The following is a 26,709-nucleotide window of genomic DNA, read 5'->3' on the forward strand; positions in this document are numbered from 1 at the left end:
CATTGCATATTTAACTCAAAGAGCTTCAGTTCAAGATGTAGTATTAGTGCTATTGCTTTGCGATTTTTTCAGTATTTTTCCCCATTGCCAGCCAAGAGTGCCCTCATCAGGACCTGGTTACTTAGCTCATTATTTTCCCCCATTTCACAGAATTCTGCTATTTCAGTCTGTATGGTCTTTGTTTCTCTAGGAAACTGCAAGTGGGCACTAATTGTTTGAGCTTGTTGAATATTATTCAATTTCTTAAGAATAATACATCTAAAATATGTGATTTTGTTGCAGCCTTCTACGTAACAGTGTTGAAAGATATTCTGGAATGGTGTTCTCTTCCCTGGAAGTAGAGTTGGGGTTATGATTCCCACGAGGGGGTAATAAAAAAAGAATAAAAATCTGATTCTTTTACTAGAGGCATTAACTTAAGTTTGATTACTAGCTGAAAATGCAATTTTCTATTTTGAATGAGTACATTTATATCTGCATGTTTTGTAGGCATCTAGTTGTTCTGGCTCACTACAATATTTCAGAAATTAATGGTGAGTAATGTGAATGCTGTATTTTATTTCGTGATTTGATAGCTTTATCTGACAGCTGTGATGCATAAGACAATGCACATGATTCTGTGTCCAGTCAGACTGGGCTGCAATTCCAAAGGCACCTTAGGAGCAGACTTGATTATAGATTATCAAGTATTTTGAAGTAGGCTGAGTTGGTTATATTCATGACCTTACACATGTGAATAAAATCTGTCTCCTAAGGTGGTAAATGGAGCGGGAGGTGTTTCTGTTTCAGTTAACGCACAGATGGTGTGTGATGAGACGGCCGCTTGCAACACCTGAGCACCAGCACCTGTGCATTGGGCCAGGCCCTGGTTTGGAGAGGGGAACACCTGGCTCTCGGCTTTGCCGCTAGAAATTTCGGCAGGCATCTCCCAACGTGAATCTGCCGTCTGTAGACACGGATCTAACCTCCTTTCCCTAAGTGCCTGACCGACTTTGGTGACAATTTGCGTGGGAGGGAGTGCTGCAGGTAAAGTTTTATTTTTTGTCACGGAAAATCGCGGCTTTGCGGTAAATCCCTGCAAGCCGCACGGCCCCGAAGCGGCCGCGTCCCCTCGCCTGCCCCTAAGCCGTGTAACGAGCCTTAGCCGAGCCCTACGAACAGCGCTGCAGGGGCGGCTTCGCTCTCCGCTCTCTTCGGGAAGGATCCTTTTGTCTGTTCCCGGAGATCCCGACCTCCAGCTGTAAGCGCTCAGGGCCGTTTACGCGGCGAACCGGCCGCCCGCGGCGTCGGCGCCGCGGCCCCGAAAGGGTTACGCGGTGCCAGGCCCGGCCCCCGCTCCTCGCCGGGGAGTAAACACCGCCGCCTCAGCCTATCGCGGCGGCCGGCTGCGCGGGGCCGGGGGCGAGCGGGGCTCCGCCGGGCGGGCCGCCACAGACGGGGTCGGGCGGCGGCGCGGAGCGGCACGGAACGGAACGCTGAGGTGGGGCGCGGGGCGGGGCCGGGCCGGGCCGGGGGGACGGCTGCGAGGGGCCGGGGCGGGCGGGGGAGGTGGCGCTGCAGCTCCCGCGGCGCGGGGCGGGGGCGGCGCTGGCTCATTCCGCAGCTCGGGCAGCCCTGCGAGGAGCCGCCGGGTGGCCGCGGACTGCGAGTTCTGTGTTTGTAGTATTGCTAAGCCGAGAGGTAACTGCTTTTCTCCTGCTCCGCGCCTTGCTGCTAAAAGAGCCCGACCCGGGGTTTGTGGCTGGGATGCGGTAGGATCGGTGTGAGAAATCGGAGATGTAAGAAATGCGAAGTTTTTGCATAATTTGCATTTGAGGTGATGCATCTCGCTGCGGAGTGTAAGCCTTTGAGCTCCCTCGCCTAACTCTGCTATGCTTGTATAATGGGAAAAGTAACAATTTCTAATTGTTATTCCTCCTAGAGGCTACGATACCTGCTGTATTTGGGGGGTGCGGGGAATGTGGAAGAGACTGTGCCAGTTCAAAAGTCTAGAAAGAAAAATGTAACTTTACAGCAGTAGAAGTTATGCAAATAAAAGTAGGAAAAAAAATCAACCTAGGTTCATTTCTAAAGGGTTGTAAAATCCTTCATTTAAAGCTTAGTGTAATCTGTGACATTTACGTGGGCACCTGGAAATAAAAAAAACCTAGAGCAGAGCTGTGGTATGAAGTACAGTGCTGCTATGAGCAGCCACATTTCTGTCTGCTTCTCATTTAAAGTGCTAGCTCCCTTTTTGTATACCTAATAAATGATACATATAGAATATACAGCTGTATCACAAAGTCATTCTGTATTCATAAAGCTTAATATAATCAAATTCATCGCCTAAAGATGGTGTGGTTGAAGATTTGATCCTTTTTCACTGAAGTGGAAATACTTTTAGTAATTGAAAGCAGATTCACGTCTGGAGTTGTACAAGCCGAGGTTTTCATTTTTAAAATAATCCTTTTGTTCCCCATCTTTAAATGTTTCAGTGAGCCATCCAGAGATCTCTGTTTGCTAATTGCTAGAGTAGACTTTAAGGAAGGGTTGTGGGGACAAAAACAAAAACTGAGAAAGGTATGTCAGCAATTAAATTTACTTAAAATTATAATGTCTGTATTACAGTGCATGAACATACTATTGCAGCTTTTGTGCCTACTACGTTTTAGTTTTCCTGTTAATTCAAGTGAATCTGAATTTGAACTACACATCTGTCTGTAGAGTTGTTTTGTTTTAAACCATATTAGCTGATGTTCACCTTAGCCCATTTACCTCCTTTTTAACTGGTTTATTAAACAAAAAAATCTGAAGTTTGAAGATTTGGAGGTATACTGATCTGCTCGAGTAAACAAACCTAATACTTAGTGGTGCTAGCTCCCCTTTGTTAACTTTGTGCCTGTTTTCTGGCCGTTTCTATGGAAAGCTTTCAGAAACCTTGCCTTCTGATATGTCAGCGATGGGGAGAGAAACTTAGGGTATGAACTACCAGGCCGTCAGACAAAGAGTGGGCTGCTCTTGATCTGTTCCCAGCTTTGAAGGTAGAGAACAATGGAGGAAGAGGAAGGGAAGCACCTTCTCTTCTAAACTCTCTAATCAACGAATAAATTAACTAAAAACGTGTGAAAAAAGTTATTGAAAATGGCAAGAGTCCCCTATACATTAGAAAGTGTATTAATTGCTTAATAGATACAAGGATCTGATTGCCTGATGTTAAATACAGACTATCATTAAGATAAGAGTTTGGATATTTGCATAATGGTACTAAATAGGCCAGGCTTATTTCCCTGAACTTTCTGGTGATGTGCATGTAGCTGATGTAGTTCGCTTTTCTCTCTTTTCATTCAAAAGATAAGTCTTTAATATGTGCTCAGTAAGTTCAGATGAAAGTATTTGAGTAAGACCTGGGAAGGGGAAAGTGTTCAATTCAGGACAGAAAATCTAGTTTACTTTTTTTTTTTTTCATCCATCAGATTTGGGCTCAAAAGTGTCAAGCAGCTCAGTAACTACAAATGACATGTTACAAAATTTCTTGATTCATGCTCTGCAACTCGATGTGGAGAATGGCTTCATATGTTTCACAGTATAGTTTGTGTTTGTTTGCTTTTTTTCTTTCAAGCTGTTATAAAAAGACTATGTTACAATTTAGCAACAAACTTACAACAGCAGAACCTTTACAAAAACTTTTAATGGCTAGGTGGTTTTGGCTTATTTGTCATTTTTACTTTCTAACCTTTTAGCAATAGAATTGAGAACAGGTCAGGTAGTACATTTCATGCAGTATGGGATACTTTTTTTTTTTACCTTTTGAAGAAAAGCAGCTGACATGGTAGCTGTCTAAAAAAATTATAATTGATGCTATAGCATAATGTGAAATGTCATGTACAGGTTCATTTTAAAAGTCCACAATAAGAATGCTGCTAACACCCATCAGTGTATCATGTAAACCAACCCAACTTAAAGAATTTGTCTTGAGCTGTATTCTTGCATTTCTAATGTGTATTTATGAAGATTTAATGTGGTATATCAAAATACTGAAGTGATCTGATAAGCAATTATGAGATCAGACTTTACAACTTTTATTTCTGTAACTTGTTTTGTATCCCAATTCACTTGTTGAACTAAACAAGGAAAAATAAAAGTTCACAATACATATACTTTGTACAATGTAGGCATTCGAGCAGTGGTATCAGAAAATAATCAGTGCTGTATTGTTTTCCAAATGAGAAGAGACTTTAGCTTTCCTGTCTTTTCTGTATGTCTACAAAGATTTTATTGCTGGTTATTTCATTCTAAATACAGCTATAGGCTTCATTCTGTGTGGGCTTGAAAGACTTTCTCAAGAGATTTATGCATTTCAGAATAGCAAGAGAGCTTCTATATGCTCAGTGATGTATAGAGAGATGATGCTGTGAGCTGGTGACCTCGGTAATAGTTTGAAGATATATACATCTTTTACGTTTGAACATTTGAAAATTTTAAACAAAATAAGGAATTGCGATAAAATAAAGCAACTGTAAAAATAAAATGCTTCTGTAGTTTTCTAACTAAAGTAAGATGATGTTTTTAAATGTTAGGGACAAATGGCAAAAATGGCACTTGTATTCCTTCAAAAAGCTTCACCCATGATAAACTCTGATCAGAACAGGTAGGTGGCTGGAATATTCTGAATGAGTAGAAAATAATAATTCACCTTCTTTGCCTATGACTGAAATAATTGGAAGTGCAATTATACAGGAAAACTTCAAAATTCACTGGGGGGTGACAAGAAGTTGCATAGTCTTCTTTTGGGACTGGCTAGGGCCACCATTTATCCAAACTTGAAATGGAAATGTTTTGTGTAAACCACCAAGTAGAGGGTTTATGAAGCAAATGTAAGAAAGTGATAGAGTTCTCATATCTGGAGACAGTATGTCATTCAAGTGGGATCTACACAGGTTATGATTTTGAGACCTACCTTAGAGTGAAAAGCTTGTTTATGACTTGTTACATACAGCAGAAAGAGTTTTGCATAGCAATAGCATATGAATCATTGCAGATTTCAGGCATTTGATGAGGTAATCAGTGATGATAGAAGCACTGATTTTTTTTATTGGGTAGTAGAAGGTATCTTTACAAGAGGTCTGAATTCTGATCTATTCAGAATTCTGATATATTCAGAATTCAGGAGTCGAGTCTAGATTAAAGAGTGTTCCAGCAAAAGATTTAACCAAGTAGCTGAACACTGTGAGATTTGGACAAACTACCTCTACAACTTGGAGTAACGGTGGACTGACAAAATGGAAAAGGCAGATATTGTTGTAATTTCTGAAGTTCTGCATTATGGTAAAACTCTGATTAAACATGTCTAACAGGTTTTCTGCTTATTGTATTTTCTGTGGCAAAGGAACAGCAATTTTTGCAGTAGCAGTAAGCTCACATATCTGTAGTATCACGTCAACAGTGAGTTACATGGTTTTATCTTTCCGATACAACTTGCTGTTCTGCCTCATTCTGTCTCTTGTAGAGGATTCAGACCTATACAACAGTATTTCTAAGATGCGTAAAAGAAAAACAGATTTAGAAGAAAAAAAATAATCTAAAATAAGATCTCTTGAATGCAACTACAAAAAGGACAGACAAGTGCTTTGCCTGCTTTTAAATTTTTTTTTAATCCTGTTTCAGTTGTTACTAGTCCAAGTGCTATTGATGTGAGGAGTTTTATTTTTCTTTATATGAAGAAGAGTTATTGTCCTGGGGAATGCTTCAAGATGCAAGAATATATATGAATTAAAATTAAAGAAGAAAGAAACTGCTATTATAGAATGGTATTATTTGGTCATTTTTCATCATTGTATAGATCACAAGGAAGCATTACCTGAAGCTTCCAAATTGTCATAAATGCCAAACTAATTTTTAAACTCCTTCAATTTGCATCTCTGGTATAGTTGCTGACCACACACAAAGGAAAAAAGAGAACGGAAATGCTTCTATTAGAGCAGCTCCTACTTTAATTATATAGACCTGCTTTTTCATAAAACATAATTGTATCCATGTATGAAATATAAGCAGTTCCAAATCTGAAGAAATTTCAGACTTGTTAATTTTTGCAGAACATTTTTCCTCTTAGTCAGAAGCTGCGTTAAAGAAAAGACTGTTGTCGAGGGAGTTGTAAAAAGTAGTCTAGAAAGCCTTTTATGCTCTTTCTTTTAAATAAAACAGAATTGCCTTATGTAACAATGTTAACTTTGTTAACCTTTTATAATTATTTAACCATTATTTCATTTTACCCCCTGCTTAAACATTGTACATTAATGCAATAGACACCTGGCTGTGCTCTTAAAAGTTTATTTGTCTTTCAATTCCTGTGATAGTAGGGGGCAGTATATCTCCTTAATTATCTTTGTTCAGGGAAATGTTGAAAGGCCAGGGTAGTTAAACAAGGCCGTTTGGATTTGCAATAAGGTCGAAGTCAGATGCAAGGAAAGTGGTTAAATGCATTATCATCTTATTGAGCACATCATCAGTAAAGTGACCTTGATGGAGGTGGAAAAAGCCATTTGGCTATTTTATGACAGCCACCTCTCTGCTGGCTTTATCCCTGCCAGAGAGTACTTCATATAGCTTTATCACAGTCTCCTCTTGTTGCTTTGAAATCTGATTTTTCTTAATTACAGATAACGAGTTAAAGGCTGAACATTGAAATGAACTTTTGTAATAATGGCAAATTCTAGTACTTAAGAGTTTATCCTTTGGCTTGGGAGATACAGAAATTTCTCTAAGTTGAATATTAAGGTGACCTTAATGTTGACTATTATATGCCTGCTTTTAAGGATCTGTTAAAGATAATAATTGTTTTCTATTCATGCAAGCTTTTGTCCTACTACTTTTTAAACTGTTTTTTAAGTTACTATAAGGACAGGCGAGCCGATTTCCAGGCTCAGCAGCAGGGACACTATTTGTTTTAACATGTCTATGTTTTTATAAAGATACTCAAACCATGGGAGGCCTGTGGCTATGCTGGAAACAAATAGTTTAGAAAACATATAACTAATGCTCAAATTCCTGTGTCACTTATGCTTTGTAATGGCAGTCAATACTGATGCCTTAAAAGCTTACAAAAGCAAAATTTTGGCTGTTGCATTTGAGTATTTAATCAAAGTACTCTCAAACGTCCATCTTCCCTTCCCTCCTTTTTAACTGTCTTTTCTCATTCAAAAATGGTTTCGCTGGTGATTTGGAACAAACAGTGTCATTTTAAATTTCTGGCTTTGAAAAGACCTCGGAGCTAGTTGTACTTTTTATGGAGCTGTCTGACAGTCATTGACATAATTATTATGGGAGTTTTGAAGTAAATGTACAAAATACAAGGGAAGATGATATTGGGAAAACTGGATCCAAATCTGAGCACCTTAAAATATAGGTTAATTGGCTGAAACTCACAGCAGAGCATTAAAAATTGTTAGAGACTAGAGGGAATGATTTATAAGAAAAGATGAAAAGAAAGGAAAAAAAATATATAGCATAGTCACATGACTGATCTGCACTGATAGAAGAGCCATCTGCATGATTTTTAAAGACCATGTAGTCTGAGATGGTATATCTAGATGCAATAAAATGAAATTAAGGATCAGAAAAAATATCAGGTGCATTTCAAGACACATTTTGTAGTGATAACATCCTGCAGGTTATGGAAAATATCTCAGCACAATTGGTGTAAGTCTTATTTTTTGAAAGAACAAATATTACCTTTTTATGGCATAGTGTGGAGCGTGGCTTTTATAGCTTCCCCCCCCCCCCCCCCCCCCCAGGTTTTGTTTACATGCTGCTATTTTGAAGGTAGATGTATTTCACTTCCACTTTACAACCGATGGTCTCTTACTGTTCAACACGTAGGTGATCTCCCAAGAAGAGAGAAGGGTTGTTCTTCCTGTCATCACCTCTGTCTTCAGAGCTGGAAAGTGTCTCCTAGTTGTTGTCTCCTCACAACTTTCATAGTAGTAAGAAAGCACATTACCCCTGGGCATGGAGTACTTTTCTGAGACCTTTTACTTCAGTCATTAGGATTTTAAAGTTTCCAGCTGCCAGCTGTAGTCTTTAGCTCTGGGTGGTGGAATGAGAGTGTATTCAGCATGAAGTGTCATCCAGATGGAGAATCTCCCTTTTCACTCATGCTGAGTTCCCCTTCTTCTTTACAGACTTGCCCTGTTGATCTACTTGCCTGCATGATGGAAGTGTCTTTCCCCTTTGCAGTATAAAGAATTTTCTTTCTGTTTAATTATTCTTCCTTCCTCCTCAGCACTCCTCTGGTACTTCCACTCATGTCCTGCCATAAAGCAGGAGGATTAGCTGTGTGTCCATGTGCCTATCCGGAAGACAAAGCCTTTTGAAGGCAGACACATAGAGCCGGAGTTTGAAAATGCAATTCTGCCTTTTCCCTCTGTCATACTCGCTTTTCCATCAGATAACTCTAGGAGAGTCACCGCACAGATACACCTGTCCGTTGTCTTGTAATGATACTGAATCTTAAGATCTCTCCCATCAACCAAGAGACAAGCAGTGAGCTGATGGATCTTGTGCTGAAGAGGATCTCACTGTTCCTTGACAAGTGTGCTGAAAGTACTGTCAATATTTGAGACTTTTTCATAGCCTAGAAGTACCTCAAAGAATTTTTATTTTCCTCTCTGTCTTCCTTTTCTTTTGCCTCTCCATTGACCATTTTGGTTTATGGAGCCAGGCACACATTTCATTGCCAGGAGAGTTTCATTTTAACAGCTGTCCTTTCTCTAAAACATACAGTAAGGTTCAGTACATTAAATAAGCATCTTCAGAGTATTTCAAATAGTTTAATTCTGCAAGCCCTGCTACTCCTCATTTGTGCCAGATTCCACTATTTACCACTCTCTTTTTCCCCTGAGGTCAAGGAATCTCAAACAGACTTTTCAGACAGACGGTTCCTCTCTGGATGTAAACCTTTCTCCCCAGTTGATTTTTTTTCTGAGTGGAATCTGAGTAGTATTTCCAGTATTCCTCAGCAGCTCTGCTTGCTTTTCACAGAAGAGACCTGTGTATTATTTATCAATTCTCTTTTCTCATTCCTGCCCTCCAGCTTTTACATTGCCCCCTCATCATAGTCCTTTCTACCTAATCCTAATTTACTGCTGATCAGAGCCGTGGCAGCAGAACCAGTTACATGAGGTGAAAAAAAGAATAAAAATGAAAACCTACATCAGACAAAGTTATGGGTTTGCCTTTGAGGTAATTGGTTTTGCTTGCAGTGATCTTGGTGAAACTGGGCACAGCTGAGCATTCTTCATCTCCCTTGTATATTGTCTGCTTTTGTTTCCTGTACTGCAACTGTACCCCATAAAATAACAGGTAACAAATTTTCTTCCTTAGTGTTTGGTTTGTCTGCAGCATAGAGCAGAGCTTGTGCTAGAGTCTATTCTTTGATTATTTTTATGTCTTTTTGTACGCAGTTTTGTATGTGGGTGGAGTTTCCATGTGTGTTCTTGTGCCAAATGTGGTTAGTATTAAACTTGTATGTGACAAACCACATGGGGGGTCTTTACGAAGAAATATGGACATGTACAGTGGGTCCTGTTCTAGCAGACTGTAAATTACCATAGTTCCATGGAAGTAGGTTTATTGGGTGTGTCTGTACAGAAATTATAACCTTTATTAATGTAATTTGTAGACTGAGCTGTCTTAATCTGAAACAGCATATGCACACATGCATGTGGGTTTGCGTTTTAGCCAAGGGAACGAGTCCCCTACTACACCCAGCTGGCTGATGTTCCACTTGTGTTTGTGGCTGTAACACGGTGACTCTTCAACATTATACCTGATTGCTGCCAGAAACTGTTAAAAAATGTCATAGAATTGAGTAGGTAAGAGGCCATGGATGTTGATAAATCCAGGGGCCTGGCAAAGCAGTAATGCTTGAGAATTGGTTCTGTCTGCTTGCTGAGAACTGCTGGCAGCTGTGGGGTGGTGTGCTGCTGGCCAGCAGCTGCGGCCATGGGGCGTTCCCTCCTTTCTCAGATTTCCCAAATCCTGTGATGTGGTGGAAGAGGGCAATGAAAAGGGGGAGAAGAGACCAGCCAGGTGTCTTTTGCTGTACAGAGTAAAATAGATTTTAGAGGAAGAGAGACAGATGCATAGGCTTTGTCTAGGATAACACAGGGAACAAACAAAGGTCTGTTTTCTGAATGTCATGGCATGAGCATCACTGATGTGCACATGTCCTTCACCAACAGCCTGGGGACCTCATTCATAGGTCCTCCTGGGAGCAGTCCCTGGTCCATACCCTTCCATGAATTGGGTGGGTGTTACCTGGGAGACCACTAGTTGTCAGAGCCTGAAATGAAGGCAAGAAAAGCACTATCAGTTACAAGTTATTGATGATTGTGTGCCAGTGTTTTGTTTCAAGCTTGTACTAAACTGGTTCTATTGAGTTAGTACAGATATAAGGGTTGAGCCTCAGGCTTATAGTAGGGATAAGAGGAAAGAGTAAAACAAAGGCCCTTGCAGGGACACACCTGTCGGTTCTAAACTAATTTGTGTTTGACAGAAACCATTAAAACTTTCCAGCTTAACAGTGCAAATTTAATGACAAATTCATCTAATATGTCTGGTTTAGAATGTTTTTCACACTACCATCCTGCTTAGTTCTGGATCTCTTTGTCCTTTTTCTCTCCCTGGTGTTTTTTGTATGGGCCTGTTGGGGGTGGGGGAGAACCCTTTTCAGTGTGGTCCTGACAGACCTAGAGCAGGTGTCCTGCTTTTCTTAAAAGGTGGAAGCTGTCTCCACTTTACTAACTCTTGATTCAACACATTCACTTCCAGCTTAGGGATAACCAAATCATCTTTTTGCTTCCAGGTTGGTGGTGGTGGTGTTTTTAATTGCTTTTTTTTAAAAAAAAAAAAAAAAAGGCACACAGCCTGAGTCACTGCATGTGTCTACCTTGCATGTACCAGTTCTTGCTAGATTTATTACTCCTCTATCAATGAAATCAGCCTGAAAAAAGCTCATCTTTGCTTCATTTTCATATACATTTCTAACAGTTTTGAGACACTTAAAAATACTGTAGCTCATATTAGTAGTCATAGTTTCGTAAGTGAGATGATCAAGCATCAAGAAGTGTTCTAGTGTGTTTTCTGCTGGGTATAGATCTATGCAATACATTTTTTAGCTCATAGAATCAAGTACTTATCTTACACATACTCTATCCTAAAAGTCATAAACCTTTGTACCATGATATTCCTATTGCTGCAATCAGATTTTAAGTTGGTTGAAAAATGTATAAATATTCCCTTTGGCTACCTGTCTGAAAAGCCTAAAGAAATGCACTCAACTCCTTTCTAAGTCAATTGTAGCTCACAGTAAATAAATGGATTCAATATCTCTGTGTGGCAGAGGATTGACCTAGCTAGCTTTTGTTTTGGATGGAACTGTACCTGCTTTTATAAAACCACCATTGCTCTGTTTAAAGAAAATTATTAGCACGGAAGGCAGATTTTTGTAACATAGTAGACCCTGCCAGCCGAGCTATTAATCAGTCATTTACAGCTCTCCTGTTCATTCCAATGGTGCTCGTAATTCTGCAGACAGACCTTCTACCTTTGCTGCTGGTAACTCTGGTTAGCTCCTCTGCCTCAGTTGGATTAAAATAGAGCAGAAAGTATTTGTTTACTTTTCACAGCCAAACAGGTAATAGGCCACTGTCACTGTGGCCAGCCTTTAAGACATGTCATGTTTTGAAGTGACACAGGGTCCTTTCTGTGAGGAGACCTGTGTGCTTGTGCAGTTGGTGTGCCTTCTGTCCAGACAGGCTGACATTTTCAAAAGAAGATCCCATGGTAAAAGTCTCACTGAGTGGAAGGAGAGTTATCTTATTGGTCTGATCAATTAGGAAAACATACCAATAGCAAAAATAGCAATAATAATGTACACTTTTCTCTGAAATATCTGTGTTTTGCAAGTATGTATGATATAGCTAGTAAAGCAGATTTTAAGTCACTGTGCTCTTCCACATGGTGAACTTGCTTCTTCCCTTTATATGTAGTGTAAGGTGATGTGCCAAGTGCAAGGGAACAGGATAACCCTGTTGAAGAGGAACAAAGGCTTCATCTATAAAAAAGATATATAGGAAGTTGTAGAATTCAATGTTGGTGGTATATACAGTTTTTATGGAATCACTGTAATTACACATCTGTGGTATAAGCAAATCAGTATCAAATCAATGGACACACAGGTTATGTATGACTTCATATATTTGTTTTTATGATATTTTATTCTTGTAATTTCCTGAGCCATGCCAAAGAGAAGACCATGAAAGATACTGATGTTATTTTCTGTAACTTCAGATACCCATACTTAAAATCTGTGCTATTGTGAGCTATTGCGAGTCTACTAACAGAAAACCTGAAAGTCATTTAGCTAGAGCCTGGTAAGGTAGGAGTCCTTGGGTTGCTGAGACCACACCCAGTGTTCCAGTAAGCTTAAAGAAGTCATTTTCGAATACAAAAAAATTACAGACATTGTTAGAACATATTATATGCGCATATAAATGCTGGGAGGTATGTTAGAGTTATTTGAGGAGCGTGTAATACAGCATCATCATAATGCTTGTGTATTAAATGGCAGCTGAAGTTCCCTGTGCAACCCGAGTAAAACTAAAAAACCTGTTGGAGATCACAGATGGGATCTGAAGTCCGAATCTTTGGAGTTTTTAGCTCCTATTGCAAAATAGGAATCATTGCATCCCAGAATTATTTCCAGATAGCATGAACTAGTTGGCTGAAAGCATCCATCCCTGTTGTGTTCAGCTGTCCCTGCAGAGATAAACCTCGATGTCCCCAGTTTCGCGTTGCAGCACGGAGCTACCTGAGAAGGCAGAGGGTCAGCATAGCTCTGCTGCAGTTTAGTTGGAAACCACTAATTCAGACTGTTAGATTAATCAAGGTGTTGATTATTAAAATAATGTTTCCATTTATAATAATAATATTTTAATAATATTTACTGAAATATCTTAGACTCTTAAGGTTAACAAGCTGGAAGAAATCTGAAGCTTTTTATTTTTTCTCTACCTTTTCAGAGGAAATTTGTATGCAAGCTGACTAGTATACCAAATTTCAGCCAGATGTGAATTAAAACTGCTAAGTTATGAATGCTTGCAAAACAGAGTGCATAGTGGAAATGACAGCTTCAGCACAGGACTGCCAGGAGCTGCTATAATAACTTAATATTTAAAATGCAATAAAATCAGAAATAAGCACCTCTAGATTTTCAGGTTTCAGAAGGAAATTATGACTGAGACATATTGTTTCTTTAGATTAATTTCCTGCTATGTTACAGCTACAGCACTAGCAGGTCTTTACATGCCTACAAGAGTAAATCAGTTTTTAAAGAGGTAGTGTATGAAAAACTAGCAAACAACTTTTGCCATCTATCTATCTATCTATCTATCTATCTATCTATCTATCTATCTATCTATCTATCTATCTATATCTATCTCATCTGTCTTCATTACGAATAGCTGTTAACTTTGAAGTGTTCTCTGCTGGATGCAACTTCCCTGAAACAGATGCCCGGTTTATGTTTTATGTGTCTTGATACCTTGCTTGGTCCTTCTCAGGTCAGGAGTAAGTAAAGCTTATAAACAAAACGTTTCTTTATTTATTTTATGGGTTATGGTGGTGTTAATTGCATGTACTATTCAGTCAATCAGCATTTGAGGATTGTTGTCTTTTTCGTTCTATAAAAGACCTGAGCAAGGGGAAAAAGCCATTTACTGAGAGAGTTGCTTGTGTTGTTCTGAGGCATCCTCTCCTGTCTTTTGTACTTCATAATTGATCACAAGCACTCAAATGTGTGGTGTGGGGTTTTTTCTGTTTATGAAACACTCCTGAATGGTTTGGAAAGCAGTTTTTCAGGAAGCAGGGTAATGAGAATATTTTAAATTTCTTCATTTACATAAAGGAAGAGGATGTTTCACGTCATTATTTTCATTGTAACGTGCGTAATAAAGTATTACCAATGCTATTAGGCACCTGACTACAAGCTGATTTTATTGGATATCAACAGGTTACAAGTGTGGTTACGTTTCAAATCTCAAACAGGTATAATATTTAGGACAAGAATTGCAGTAAAAGCCATAGTCCTAGCCATCCCTTATAGAGTACTGAACAGTTTAAACCCAAGAGATTTAGAAATCCAAATATAATGGGATATGCCTTATCATGGTAAGGCATAATCTGCCTTATGCCTAAATATAATCTTTGTAGTAGTTTACACACTTGTCTGTGACTGATGTCAAAACTTGCATCTTGCATGTTAAGATGTTAAAACTCACACCTGGAGCCAATAAAATAAATAATCTTTGATAATATGAGTGGAAAATGGGTAATAAAATTATTCATTAGTAATAAACAGAATTTAAATGTCTAGGTCTCCAAGGACCAGAAAAATGTTTTCCTTTCATCATTTCTAAAAGGCGTTTTGTGTAATGCCAAAATGCCTGCATGAATAGGTATAAAAAATCAACCAGTCAGAAAGTCAGACTAGTCAGCTGAAATATTTTTAGTAGATATTATTTTTCTTCATGCTGTAGAGCTGTGAGAGGCGAATTGCAGACACTGGATTTTTCAATACTGCATAAAACAATCTTTAAATTGTTGAAGAGTCTGTGATTTAGTAGCCTGTGTAAAGTTACATCAATACTGTAAAATAACACATTTGTTAGTATGTGGAGTAACAGCATTTTGATTACAAACTTAGTTTGTAAATACCAGGAGCGTGTTAAAACAGCAGCACCATTTTTTAACTGTAAAAGATACTAACTGGCTACTGCAGATTTCCAGAGTGAAACACTGGATCTTGTAAGAGGTTATAAGTTCAGAGTTATTGCATAAAACATGTTTAGGATATAATGAAACAAAAGCGTAAGCCGTTTGATTTCAGTTCTGGTAGACCATAGATCTTACAGGCTTTTCCGAAAATGTTTCTCAGCACAGGGGTATCAGCAAGCCCTGCCACACATTCACAGTGGTAGATACATCTATTAATATTGTTTCAGTTTTAACTGAGTTCTCATGATATAATTGTATATATGGTAGAATGTTTACGGGCTTAAATTTGTTTCTGTAGAGGTGTCATTACTTTTTTCCCCATTTGTATTAGGAAAACTAGTCTACCATCACATGCGCATCTTGCAATTTTTGTAACAAACAGTAATCCCTAAGTGGTAAATATTTTGTTAACTATTCCACATTATTATTTTCTTTGTGAACTTCATGGTGGTATTTTAAACCAAGAAAAAAAGTAATTGGTTACGCAAAGAAAATACTGACAGAGGCCACTCACACAAATATTGTCAATTAAACCAAAGAAGTATTATTACCCTATTCTTCATAAATGTAGAGAGTTTGCTATAGGGATGCTCCAGTGACTTAAAACAGGTGCTTGAAGAAAGAAGCTGGACTTCTGTGTGTTAGGTTTTCCTGCATGTGCTATTGCAGTTATATCCAGCCATGAAGGTTTATCTTCACTGTACTGGCAGCCCAAACTAAGTTTTGTTCCTAAAGCTTTTCAGTGCAAAATTAAAAAAACAAAACAAAACACCATCTGAGCTAAATCCTGGTTTAACTCTGATTCAGCTGACTGGCTGGGATAGGGTGCAGGGTTGTAGCACATGGAGAAGAAGGATGGAAGTTGAAGTTTATGTTGCTGTGCTGTAATAAAGGTGCAGTATCTGGATTTACAAGTATATCTAGTGGTGATCCATGGACACTGTGCTGCTTGGTGTAGTACATGCTCTTTCTCAGGGTGGCAGGCATAGCTGAGAGAGGCATTGATGGTAAGCTCTTGTTTCAGATGTACTTGGTGTAGGCATTACTTGTCTCTGTTATGAAAGCATTTTCTGGCAGGATTTGTCTCTGTTTGATTTATTTAAATAACGTTTTTTTAAAAAAAAAAAAAACTGGACAAATTCAAGTAGCTGGAACAAGGTGCTGTTTTGGAGTTTGTATAATTATTTGCAGTACAGTGAGCTGGCCTGTGTTTCACAAATATGCTTAGAATGTGTTTAAAATGAGAAGAAAATAGCAATACGTCCTCAAGTGAAAACATCTTCGGTGCATGTGGTTTACATTTAATATCTTAATGTGCTATGCATTCATTAATTTAATACAAAAACACCATCTGTATAAAAAAAGATCAAACAAAATAATTGCTGTTTTTTCTCACACTGAACAAAGCAGTTGCCAGATAGCACACAGCAGGAAGAAGGAGCAAACACCTTCCCCCTCTTTCCCTGACCTCTGGCATCTGGGGTACAGTTTTCTTTTATACTTCCTCCTTACCGGTGTGGTACTGACCAGATACTTTCCACTAGGGAATTTGTATTTGTGAGCTGTGCTTAACTCCCCAAGGGCATTTTGTTGGTTCTGTTATCCATTCTTACTGGTGGGGGGGGAGGGCATTCCCACAAAAGGAGAAATGCAGCCCAATGTACTTCATGCTGGAAGCTCACTTGAAATGCCCTAAAGGCTGCATCCTTTTTTTTCCAAATGCCTTGTTCTTAAATCTTCCTAGTTCTTCTATCCCTTCTCCTTCATATCTGCTCTGATTTTTTTTTTTTTTTTCCTACTTCCTTATTTTTTCCCCATGGGCTTATTTTGATTGCTTCGTTGGTCAGTGAGTTTTTTTTGTTCCTCGCTCTAGACTTGGGCTCCTTTTTGGTGCCTCTTTTACTGTCTCAGAGGAGCCAGCACTGCTTTTGGCTTGGGTTCGTCTGTGATTGGACTGGACTACTTAGTTCTGTTTCAGACCAGTGGCTTGACAACTAGACATATTTTTTTAAGCAATATATGCTGGTTTAAAGGGGAGAGCAGGAGAAAGACTGAGGCACGTCTGGAGTTTCAGGGAGATATGAGCAGCAATGTCTTCCCTCCTCCAGCCTTCCTCTCCATCCCTGCTTTCTTCCCCAGTTGATAATCACCTTTTTGTTAGTTTGATTTAGTTGCAGTGAAACCTTAAGATTCTGGGACGGGCTCCATTCCTTTTCAGGAAACAAACTCTCAAACTGCCTTTCAGTCCAATGCCCTGCTGGAAGACGTACTGACTTATAGGACTGCAAATTTCCGTATAGATCCAGTCTTGGGTGAAATAAGTGTCACCAGACAGAGAGAAAAAACTGTGCTTAGGCTGTCCTCTAAGAATTGTACTTACTGGCTTCAGTGAGAGCAGGACTGGTTGCAGGATTAATTTTAAGAAGTTCCTCACCACTTAATCCACAGCAGCAGCTGAAGTGCTGTTCAGTGCATCTCCTTTTACCGTTACTGCACTTCTGCTCAGTCCTGGCCTTCCCTAATCCAAAGTTAGTATTGGTGTGGGTGGCAAGGTTGGAAAACAGTGAATTAGGAAATGAAATGTAGCTTACTTGCTCTCTTGAGGAACCAGGACCTTGGCAGTTTGCACTGAAAACTGTCTTTATGCTTTGTGCTTTCAAGTTGGTGTGGGAGGAAGGATCAAATCCTCTTCAAATTTCAGGTAATTATTAAGTAACTTAGTCTAAGATTAAATCTGCATTCTTAAAGTAAAGCTATGAGCCTTGAAACATTTCAATTAGTAATACTTTTTGGCTTCAAAATGCTTTCAGATTACCTGCATGCACCTCTAAAGAGATACAGTGGAAGTTGCAGCTAATTATGGGAACTGCACATTAGCATTGTAATTGGCTGGCTTTGCCTTCTTCCAACAATAAAAACAAGCCCAAGCTTCTTGCATGAACTCTGTATCTGTGAAGTAGATAAGGTGAATCCTAAAAGGAAAGCATTTATTAAGAGTGAGTCATAAATATTGGCATGTGTCTGAGTAGACACAGTATCTCAGTTTTAGAAGTACTTTGTTACTTTTTTGCTTCAAACCCTGCTCAGGAACATTGAACAACTGCCATTAAGCAAAATATTGCGATTTGTTTGCAATTGAAGGTGAGTGGTCTGCTGGAAAATAAAGATATCCAACTGAACTTTGCTTGCTTCCCAAATAACTGCAGTGCTGCATAGATCTGAACAAAAACCTCACACTTGCAGTATCTTTGATACCGTTTTCAGGTGGCTTTCTTTTAGTTTCTAGCTTGCCATTTTTACTCATAACTGCTTCTCAAGGTTGTCACCCGCAGTTTCAGAGCAGCTCACGTTGCTGCTTGTAGCTTCTCTGCAGACTACCCAAGGCTTCATATTTATCAAGCACTGCCCTGTTACTCTGTTGTGCTGGTTGATGGAATTAGATATGGAGTACAGTTCCCGCTTATGTCAATAAAATTTTGGCAAAGACCCCATCTACACCAGCAGTGTAAGACATGCAAACCATAGGGTCTGGGACTAAAACAGAGAAGTTCTTCATGAACTCAAGTTAAAAGGGGCTCCGTTTTTGCAAGTGGAACAAGATTTTGTATGAGGGTTCAAATCTTCCCTATTATATAGGAACTCCCTGTATGATCGTAAGAGACAAAATTGTTGAACATTCTGTGCTCAGCAACAGGAGATGATGAGTAAGGAAGGCTGTTCCCCCTATTACTACCCTAAAGTCGTGCTCTAAGGCTTGGGCTAACAGTTTCACGACTGCCAAGAAACATAACCCAGAAGAAAACAGGCAGAGAAAAAGGGACATAGTTTTATTTTGGGTTAGCAAGTCAAATCAGCTCCCCTTGCAGATATGGATGGGTAGTAAAGTGGGAGGAGTCAGGAATGGCTGGTTGGAGCAGGGGGAAGGTAGAGTGAGGTATCCCGTTTTTGGTGGCAGCTCAGCCCTAAACTATGACTTCAGCCTTTGTTTGCAGCACTGATGTCTAATACCTGTGATCTTTTCAAAAACTGCGTCCTATTTTGCATCTTTTTTAGCATTCAACTAAAGGCATTCATGGTGACAGAATGGCTTGAGTTACTGTGGTGTGATATTTTATTTTGTGCCCCACCTAAATCCCTTATTCTTTAAGTTCTTTTCCTTGCACTTGGAATGTCTGTAGGGTATGCTCATATTAGTTAAACATGTACATTGATGTTTGCAGTATCAGTGGAAGTGAAGGTTTCAGTGCTGACTTGCAGTGTATTTGCTATTTATTTACTTTTCGTGCTACCCAGTGGGATATGAGAGTGAACTTGTCCTGCTCTTATTTGAGCCTCAGTGTGCTTACTGTGCACATTTGTGCAATTGCTGTGAAGAAAAAATCACTACAATAGACTCGTAAACCTGAGCAGCTGTAAGGGCTTTCTCTGCAGAAAAATAAAAGGAGTCTATCCCAGTTGCCCTGAGAGTTTGTACTCTCTGGCTTGCTGCTGCTGTGCCCTGGCAGCACAGGAGCACCATCCTGCTGGAAAAAACAACCTGGGCTGCAGTCGGTCCTCCCCCAAACTCTGCCACTCAATCTTGTCCCTCTCCTTAGAAACACCTCTCAAAGAGCTGCATGAGGTGCATGCAGGCAAGCAGTTTTAAATAACATGGCTCCTTTAATAGCTGGTCTTTAGAGCAGAGTAAGGTTAGCTAAGCTTCTTGATTTTCACAGAGCTGAATGTTTGCCCAGTTCCTCTGTAGCGTACACCCCTAAGGAAAAATGACAGTCTGCAATCACTTCAGCATAGCTAGATGCCATGTAAGTGTCATACAGTATCCACAGTTGGTTACTCACAGGTTATAAGGAAGCTGCTTCTTGTTGTAACTGCACTGCTATTTGCTTATTGTTCCTTGAAAAGAATAATTATATTGCTTGGCTTCAGGTACTGCTTGTGTACTTCTGTTATTTGCTACTCATTACTGTGCATGTTTGTAAAACTGGGTAGTTTCCTGTTTCTGTGAAAGGTGATGAGGAAGTATTTTGAAAGAATGAGAAATGAAAGCCCTAAACCTTTGGGGAGGGATGGAGGTGGGGGGGGTGGTGGTGGAAACGGGGACAGACACCACCCACCTAAAAATGCTTTGCTCTCAGTATGAGAGGTTTTTTGCCACTGGTTTCTCAACTGCTGCAGTGATTTAAAAAAGATGGGTAATAATGGACAAAACCAGGCAACGATGGGCAAAACTACAGTGAAACAACAAATCACTCCATTGCTCAGTTTTTATTACTGCTCTCTCCTAGCACTTTATTTTGTGCAAGTCTGCAAGGGAGATGGAGAGAGGGCAACATTCAAGGAAGAGATTTCCTCTAATCTTGTAACCTGCCAGGGAGGAAAGGCTGGGCAGAAGGACTGTGTGTGCTCTTGGTGCCTTCATTTATGGTAGTGCAGGTTTACTATTTACCAAACAAATGGACATTTAAAAGAGAAGATGAATACTGGAGAATGTCAGCTCAAGCCTACCATGGCTGTTAGAAATAAGGCTTATCTGCTAAACAGTATCTCTGAAAGGTCATTCTACATTTTAGTTGTTTAACTGCAGGCTCTTGCTAATTGATTTAAAACTTGAGAGGTTAGGTTTTGTTCCTTGGTTTTGCTAAGAGCGAGAGCTGTTAGATGTGACATGAGGCTGTTCACCCTTTTTGGGCAGCAAATCGCTGCTAAAATACCACCTGTTAGCAGTGTTGCAGGAATACTCTCCTGATGTGTGGCCCGGTGGGTGGGGACAGCTCTGCCTCCTGGCGCTGAGCCTGCACTGGTGCTGGGTCTGAAGCTGGTCTGAATTTTGAACGAGTGCATGAATGTCTCCATCTTGAAGTTCAGGTTTTTTCCTAAACAGACCATGCCCTAAAAAGTGTTTTTTTCAGGTATGATTTAACTTCACCTATTTAATTTTACTGACAATAAAGGAAAGTGTGATATGGAAGCAGTCAATCTAGTTTTTATTTAGGCAACACATGAATAATACTGAGTGAAGCATTGAAATGTCTGATATGGATCCCTCTTCTGCAAAGCATCAAGATACAGTGTAACTTTGGTGCAATATTTGTATTTCGTTGCTTTTGCTGAGATTCAGATAAAGTGTAAAGTTAAGAATATGCTGAACTGTTTTGCAAAATTAGATGGGAGATAAACACCAGCTTTAGTGCACTGAGAAGTACCTGTTTCTTCATAAAGCTAAGACTACTATCGGGACATAAAATTTATTTTCCACAATACTCTTATTTTCCCCAATTTTAATATAAAATGCTTTCAAAAATTGAACTTTTCATGTAATTTGATTCAGCTGAGGGGAGGAAACATTAAGAGACAAGAAAAAAAGAGTTTTTTTAATGTCTTTTTAACATTTTTTTTTTTGTTTAGCTTGTTTGTATTTGGATATTGGTTTGTAGTGAATCATCCAATTTGTTTCTCACTAGGTCACAGAGCCCCAGATATTAACTTTTGCTCTTAATTCAGTGTGGGACAAACAAGGCAACTCCACATGTAAAAGTTAATTCTTGGTATTGCAAGAGATATTTGTAAAGCCAGTAGATAATCCAGATAAATTACAGGTTCAGAGTAGCTGCTGCCTTGTACTTAATCTTTGCTGAGAGCAGATTAAGAAACCAAGTTAAATGAAACAAGTATGCTTTCATTTCTGAGGCTTCATTTCAGGCTGATACCAAGCATAAAAATGCTGGTTGCCATTTCATGGGGTGCAGGTTGCTGAATCCATGAATTCTTACCAGACCCTTTCACTGGCATATAGGGAGTTTTTGTCGGTATTTCAGAAATGCTCCCAAATCCCCTACTAAAAGCATTTTGTAAGTGCCAATGCCCCTTGAAATTTTTACATGAGAATTTTATTGTGCTTTTTTCCTACCCAGACCTAACATAATCTGGGGAGGAATCTTACAGATTCTTCATGATAGTATCTTACCGTGCTGCAGGTGGCCTCACTGCTGCTTGTCAGCAGCTTTGCAGAAATGGATGTTGGTCTCCATTTTGAGGGGGATGTGCCATCTCCATAAAATGATAGTTGTGGAAGGAATCACTGGACAACGTGTTAGCCCAGCCTTTTTTTTGTTTGTTTGGTGGGGTTTTTTGTTTTATTTTGGGATTTTTTTGTAACTGGAGCAGGAGCTTTCATAGGCTTAGTGTGGCATAGACCATTATTGTACATGAGGTGGAGGTCCTCGCCCGGTTAACATTTCTTCAAGGCCTATCACCATCAGCAAAACTCCTTTTATTTTCCTGCCGGAGGCTGGGATCCCACAGGCAGTGTTTGTAGTTTCCTCAAGTCGTAATGGCCTTGAAAGTCTTTGGATATTCCCTGTGCTTTACCTGTTGTCACTAGGGCATTTTTGTGTGGACCCCGTACAGGGGTAATGGCTTGATAGACCTGTGTGTTTTTGTTGTATGCCAAATACTGCCCTATGGCTACTGCTGCTGCGGCCCCACATGGCAGTGAAGAGTGCAGATGTCAGGCCCCACAAATGGTCAGCACTGCAGGTTTGTGAAGTTCATTTTGATAAGTAGCCTTCGTTATTTCACATATTCTGAAACTATTTTGTGTTTTAACTGTGATGACTTTCATCTCCTTAAATCCTGTACTTTATGAAGTTAAATCTTTGAAGTGGTCTGTCATGACATAAATCAACAGAGGGCAAAAAGCATGTCAGTGGGTGTCATCTGCAGTGTTGGGTGAAGGCCTTTTTGTCACTGTGTGGGAGTAAAATGATACATTAGTACCCATGCAAAGTAAACTGAGTCATTTGGGGAGCTCTGGTGGTGTTGCTTTATAACTGCCCTGCTTGTGGCATGCTTAAGAGTCGAAAAACTTCATACTGCTTCGTGGAGGGCTTATAGGTGCAATGGCAGAAGATTATGACAGAGTGGCCATTTTTGGAAACCTATTTAGAACAGCATCATTTTACTTTTCTGTTATTGTTGCCCAAGGTTTGTCATGTTTCTGGTGTTGCTATTAATGTCTTCTTAAATGTCAAATTCAAACTGCTGATGGTGATCATCTTGTATCACAGTGCTAAATATATACATGCTGTTGAGAATGATGTAAATGTTATCCCATACCCTCTCCATATGCATATTGGAAGTCTTCTTATGCTAAGTAGCTGCTGTAAAATATATTCTTAACTATTTTCCCAAGTGTCATACAAAACAAATTGGAACTTCTTTTTTTTTGTTTTTTTGTTTTCTCCAGGAAATCTCTTACTATTGTGTTATTTTAAATGAACTGTGGTAGGGAAGATCTTACTTCTGAATAATTGTGACACTAAATGCTGTTCAGTAAGAAATTCCTAATATATCTTCACTGATGAAACTGAAAGCTAATATCATTTCCTTCTAAATGTTACTCTGTGAGATCTGTGTGCATGTGACTGCCACTTTGCAACTAGCAGTCAGATGAAGGAAAACAAAAAATGCCTCTGGGAGATTCTTAGTAAAACTTGTTAATATAAAAAAATAAGCTGACCCTTTAGTTTGGTAAATTCTACTAATTACTAACAATAAATAGCTCTTAATTTTCTTTTTACTGAGTTATTTTGGAAATGAAAAGTCACTTTAAGCCATAGGTTCTTATAGTCCTTAAATTGTCTGTGAATGGCCACCACGTCCAGCTTTAGTTGTGATGTTACTACTTCTTGGAAGCAGCGTGTGCAAAGTTTTCCTCTGATATATATTGAATTTCATGCATTAAAGCTATTTGAAGTGTACGATATTTGTAATTTGGATTGAAACATCAATTACTTGCGGTTGGAGCTGTTCTTTAAATTGTTCTGTGTAAGAAATCACCTGTAGCTTCACTGTGTAAATAAGATAGCAAACATAACTGAAAAATGAGTTAGTATCTTGTTGCTACTGAAAGTGGTTGCAAATGACTGTGGAGATTACATGCCAAGGGGATAAGATTTTGCAGTTACAATGCTTTTGGGATGTTTCCAGTGGCCTTTAATATCTGCCATTATGCTTTTTTCATGCTTCAAATGCAAGGTGTTGAAATTTTTGTTATAAATACATTTATTACATTCACTCACATCTACGAGAAAAGATGTGTCTGACTTCTGGCACATGAATACGTAATTGTGGGATTTCAGAGTGCTTGTATCTTGTTAGAACAGTAAACCTTTGGATAGCAAATATGCAATTTTGAATGAGGGATGCTATTTGTTTTTATTAAGCTGGGATTTGAATGTTTGGAGAAAGCATTGGGGGAGGCATTTCTTTGGAAATTGAAGTAATATTCCTCATTTGTGATCTTAAAAATATTATTTTTGGCATAGTTACATTCTTTATAAATAAACATAGAAATCCATGCCTAAAAGAGAAATGCTTATTTTCCATGTCTACTTATAACTTGGCTTTTTATTATTCTTTTCACTTTCATGAGGGTTTCTGTGTAACAGCAAAACCAGAATTAAATATGATGCTATCTAAGTGTGCCATCATTGCTTTGTGATGGAAAGGCTGATGTGTTTGTTACAGAATATTGATGCATTGAAAACTCTTCATTCTATTATAAATTAGTAAGTCTTAAAGAAAATCAGTGAGTTACATTTTTCAGGCAAGAAATTGCAGAATAAAGTTAAAATTAACTACTTTAGCTGACCAAAAAAAAAGAAGAAAAAAAGAAAAGACAAGGAAATAAAGTTTGGAATTCACCCATTACCTCTCTTTTCATTTGTTCAATTAACACCTTTTCATGTTTTGTGCAGCTTTCCACTCTTGTCCTTTTGGTTATTCACATATCCCAAATACCAAGCATTGTATAAGCATGCTTTTATAGTCCGAGAAGCTTGCACTTTCTATGGAAGATCAAGGTTTTAGTTGGTAAGCTTAACTTACAAAAGCCACCATACTTGTGTGATTTTAGATGTCATGTACAGTGAATGTAGATTACACAACAGAACTTTTCAATTTTAGACCTGTCTTACATGCTGACCGATCCTTTTCACCTTGAGAAATTTTAATTCTCATGTATATTTTTCGGTGTCTGACCTTGAGGCATTTTGTACTATTTCTCTAATTATGCTTATCAAGTGGCACTGGGGGAACCTTTAGGGAATTTTGAGAAATCATTTTCACAAAGGTTGTTCTTTGATACAGGGTGTGCGAAGAATTAGTTCTTTTTTGGTGGGTTATGTTTGATTACAAGGAAATAATTGTATCCTGCATTTAGTAAAGTAAAGCCAGCATGCTTTTTTCATGCAGTAATAGTTGTCTTCTGCTATAAAATTAAGTTAATTCCGTAAAGTGTGCTTTATCTCAGGCTTACGATTTTAGTGCATTTTGTGTTCATGGCAAATTTGATTATTCTAAGTATGTTTGGGATTAAGGATGGCTTTATGAATTGAGCATGATAATTGTTTAGCTGATCCTTGTTTCAATGCCTTATGTTTCAGTCTAAGCATGAGGATGTTTGTTTTGTTACGAGGAATTCTTGCAAGAAGTCAATAGGCTGGAGGAGGACAAGCTAGGATGGAGAAACTGGCAAATACAGAGAGGTGCAATTACCAGAAAAGGAAAGAAAAATATTTAAAATTATATATAGCCAGCGATAATAAGGAAGGGTGAAAATTATAATACATGTTACAAGAATACATAAATTGGAGAGTAAAATAAGCATAGCCTTTCTCTCGAGAAAGTTATTTAAGTCCTAGGATTTTTTTTCTAAGAGTAGACTGCACATAGCACTGAGAAATAGAAGTGAGGAGAGGGATAATTTAGTACGTCTTTTCTATCTCTAACTTATAGCCGTAGCCTGTAAGTGAAATTCAGTTGAACATGAAACCTGCACCGCAGAAAGAAGTGCGGTGAGTGCTTTGCTATGTCCTGAACAGTGAAGCGGGAGCAGCTGGGCACGTGATGGCCCACTGCAGCCTTGGGGAGATCCAATTAGGATGTTCAATAACTTCCTTACATTAATTTTGTATAAAAATTTTAGTGATGAGTGCAGAGTGGTAAAGAAGACAGTGCACACGTGAAACATCTGAGAACCCTTGCATATGGTGGATCACAGTAGAGTGTAGGCATTATTGTACTTTGTAATTTTTTTAAGTTGCATAGTGCCAATGCAGACCTTGTCAAGCCTGCATTTTGAGGTGGGAAATACAGTCACTGGCAACCACCTTGTACAGCAGATAGGATGCCAAGAGGCCCATCATCACCTGTTGAGCTTGGACAGATCCGCAAGCACAAGTGTCTGAAAATCAGTGTTTCCTCTTTCTGAGCTTTCTCTCTCTTGCCAAGATTAAACCTGTGACAGCCCCACAGAGATATTTGTTGCTGCTCTTGATATTGTTAATATTAAATATTAAAATTAAGTACAAAATATTAATATTTTAGTAGTCATATGAGTATCCACACATCTTTAGAGCTTCTTTGTACTAAGCACTTTTCAGCAGTATAGAGGCACAGCCTTGTCCTGAAGAGCTTGTAAGGTGTAACAAAAGATGTATAAAAAATGGAGAAGGGTGACAGAATCACTTATCTGTATGATATATTTTGATTTTAATTTATGAATAAAATACCCAGTGTTGTTCTTTTCTCTTCAACCTGGCTGTTGGTTGGGTGATTTGGAAGGAGAAGCCATAAATAGATGTATGTTTGTGTTTGCTTGCCCTTCCCCCATACGTTTGCACATTTCTGTAACTTACAAAAGCTCATAGCTTCTCAAATTTAAAAAAAAAAAAAAAAAAAATTAGACGCAAAATTCAAAGAGATCAAAGAGAGTGAAATTTATAGGTCACATTCCTGGCTGCTCCTATCATACTTTACCATCTAGAGAATATTCCAATGCTAGAAAAAAATGCCTTTTATAGCTAAATTTTACTGTCTTTAGTCAAACTGATGACA

General features: G+C 38.8%; 1 protein-coding gene across 4 annotated transcripts in view; it reads left to right on the forward strand.

Moving 5' to 3' along the window:
- The window catches only part of TENM3 (teneurin transmembrane protein 3), a 319,771-nt gene that overhangs the window by 82,862 nt on the left and 210,200 nt on the right, over positions 1-26,709 (forward strand). The window contains exon 1 of one of the 4 annotated variants that reach the window (XM_082051702.1): positions 1,450-1,480. The exons of the other annotated variants lie outside the window; for them this stretch is intronic. The gene's annotated coding sequence lies outside the window, so the exon portion shown is untranslated. Of the gene's footprint in view, positions 1-1,449; positions 1,481-26,709 lie in introns of those variants that run through there. 4 annotated transcript variants of the gene reach the window in all.

The sequence above is a fragment of the Streptopelia decaocto genome, assembly GCF_964273445.1.
Source record: "Streptopelia decaocto genome assembly, chromosome: 4".
NCBI classification, from domain to species: Eukaryota; Metazoa; Chordata; class Aves; order Columbiformes; family Columbidae; genus Streptopelia; species Streptopelia decaocto.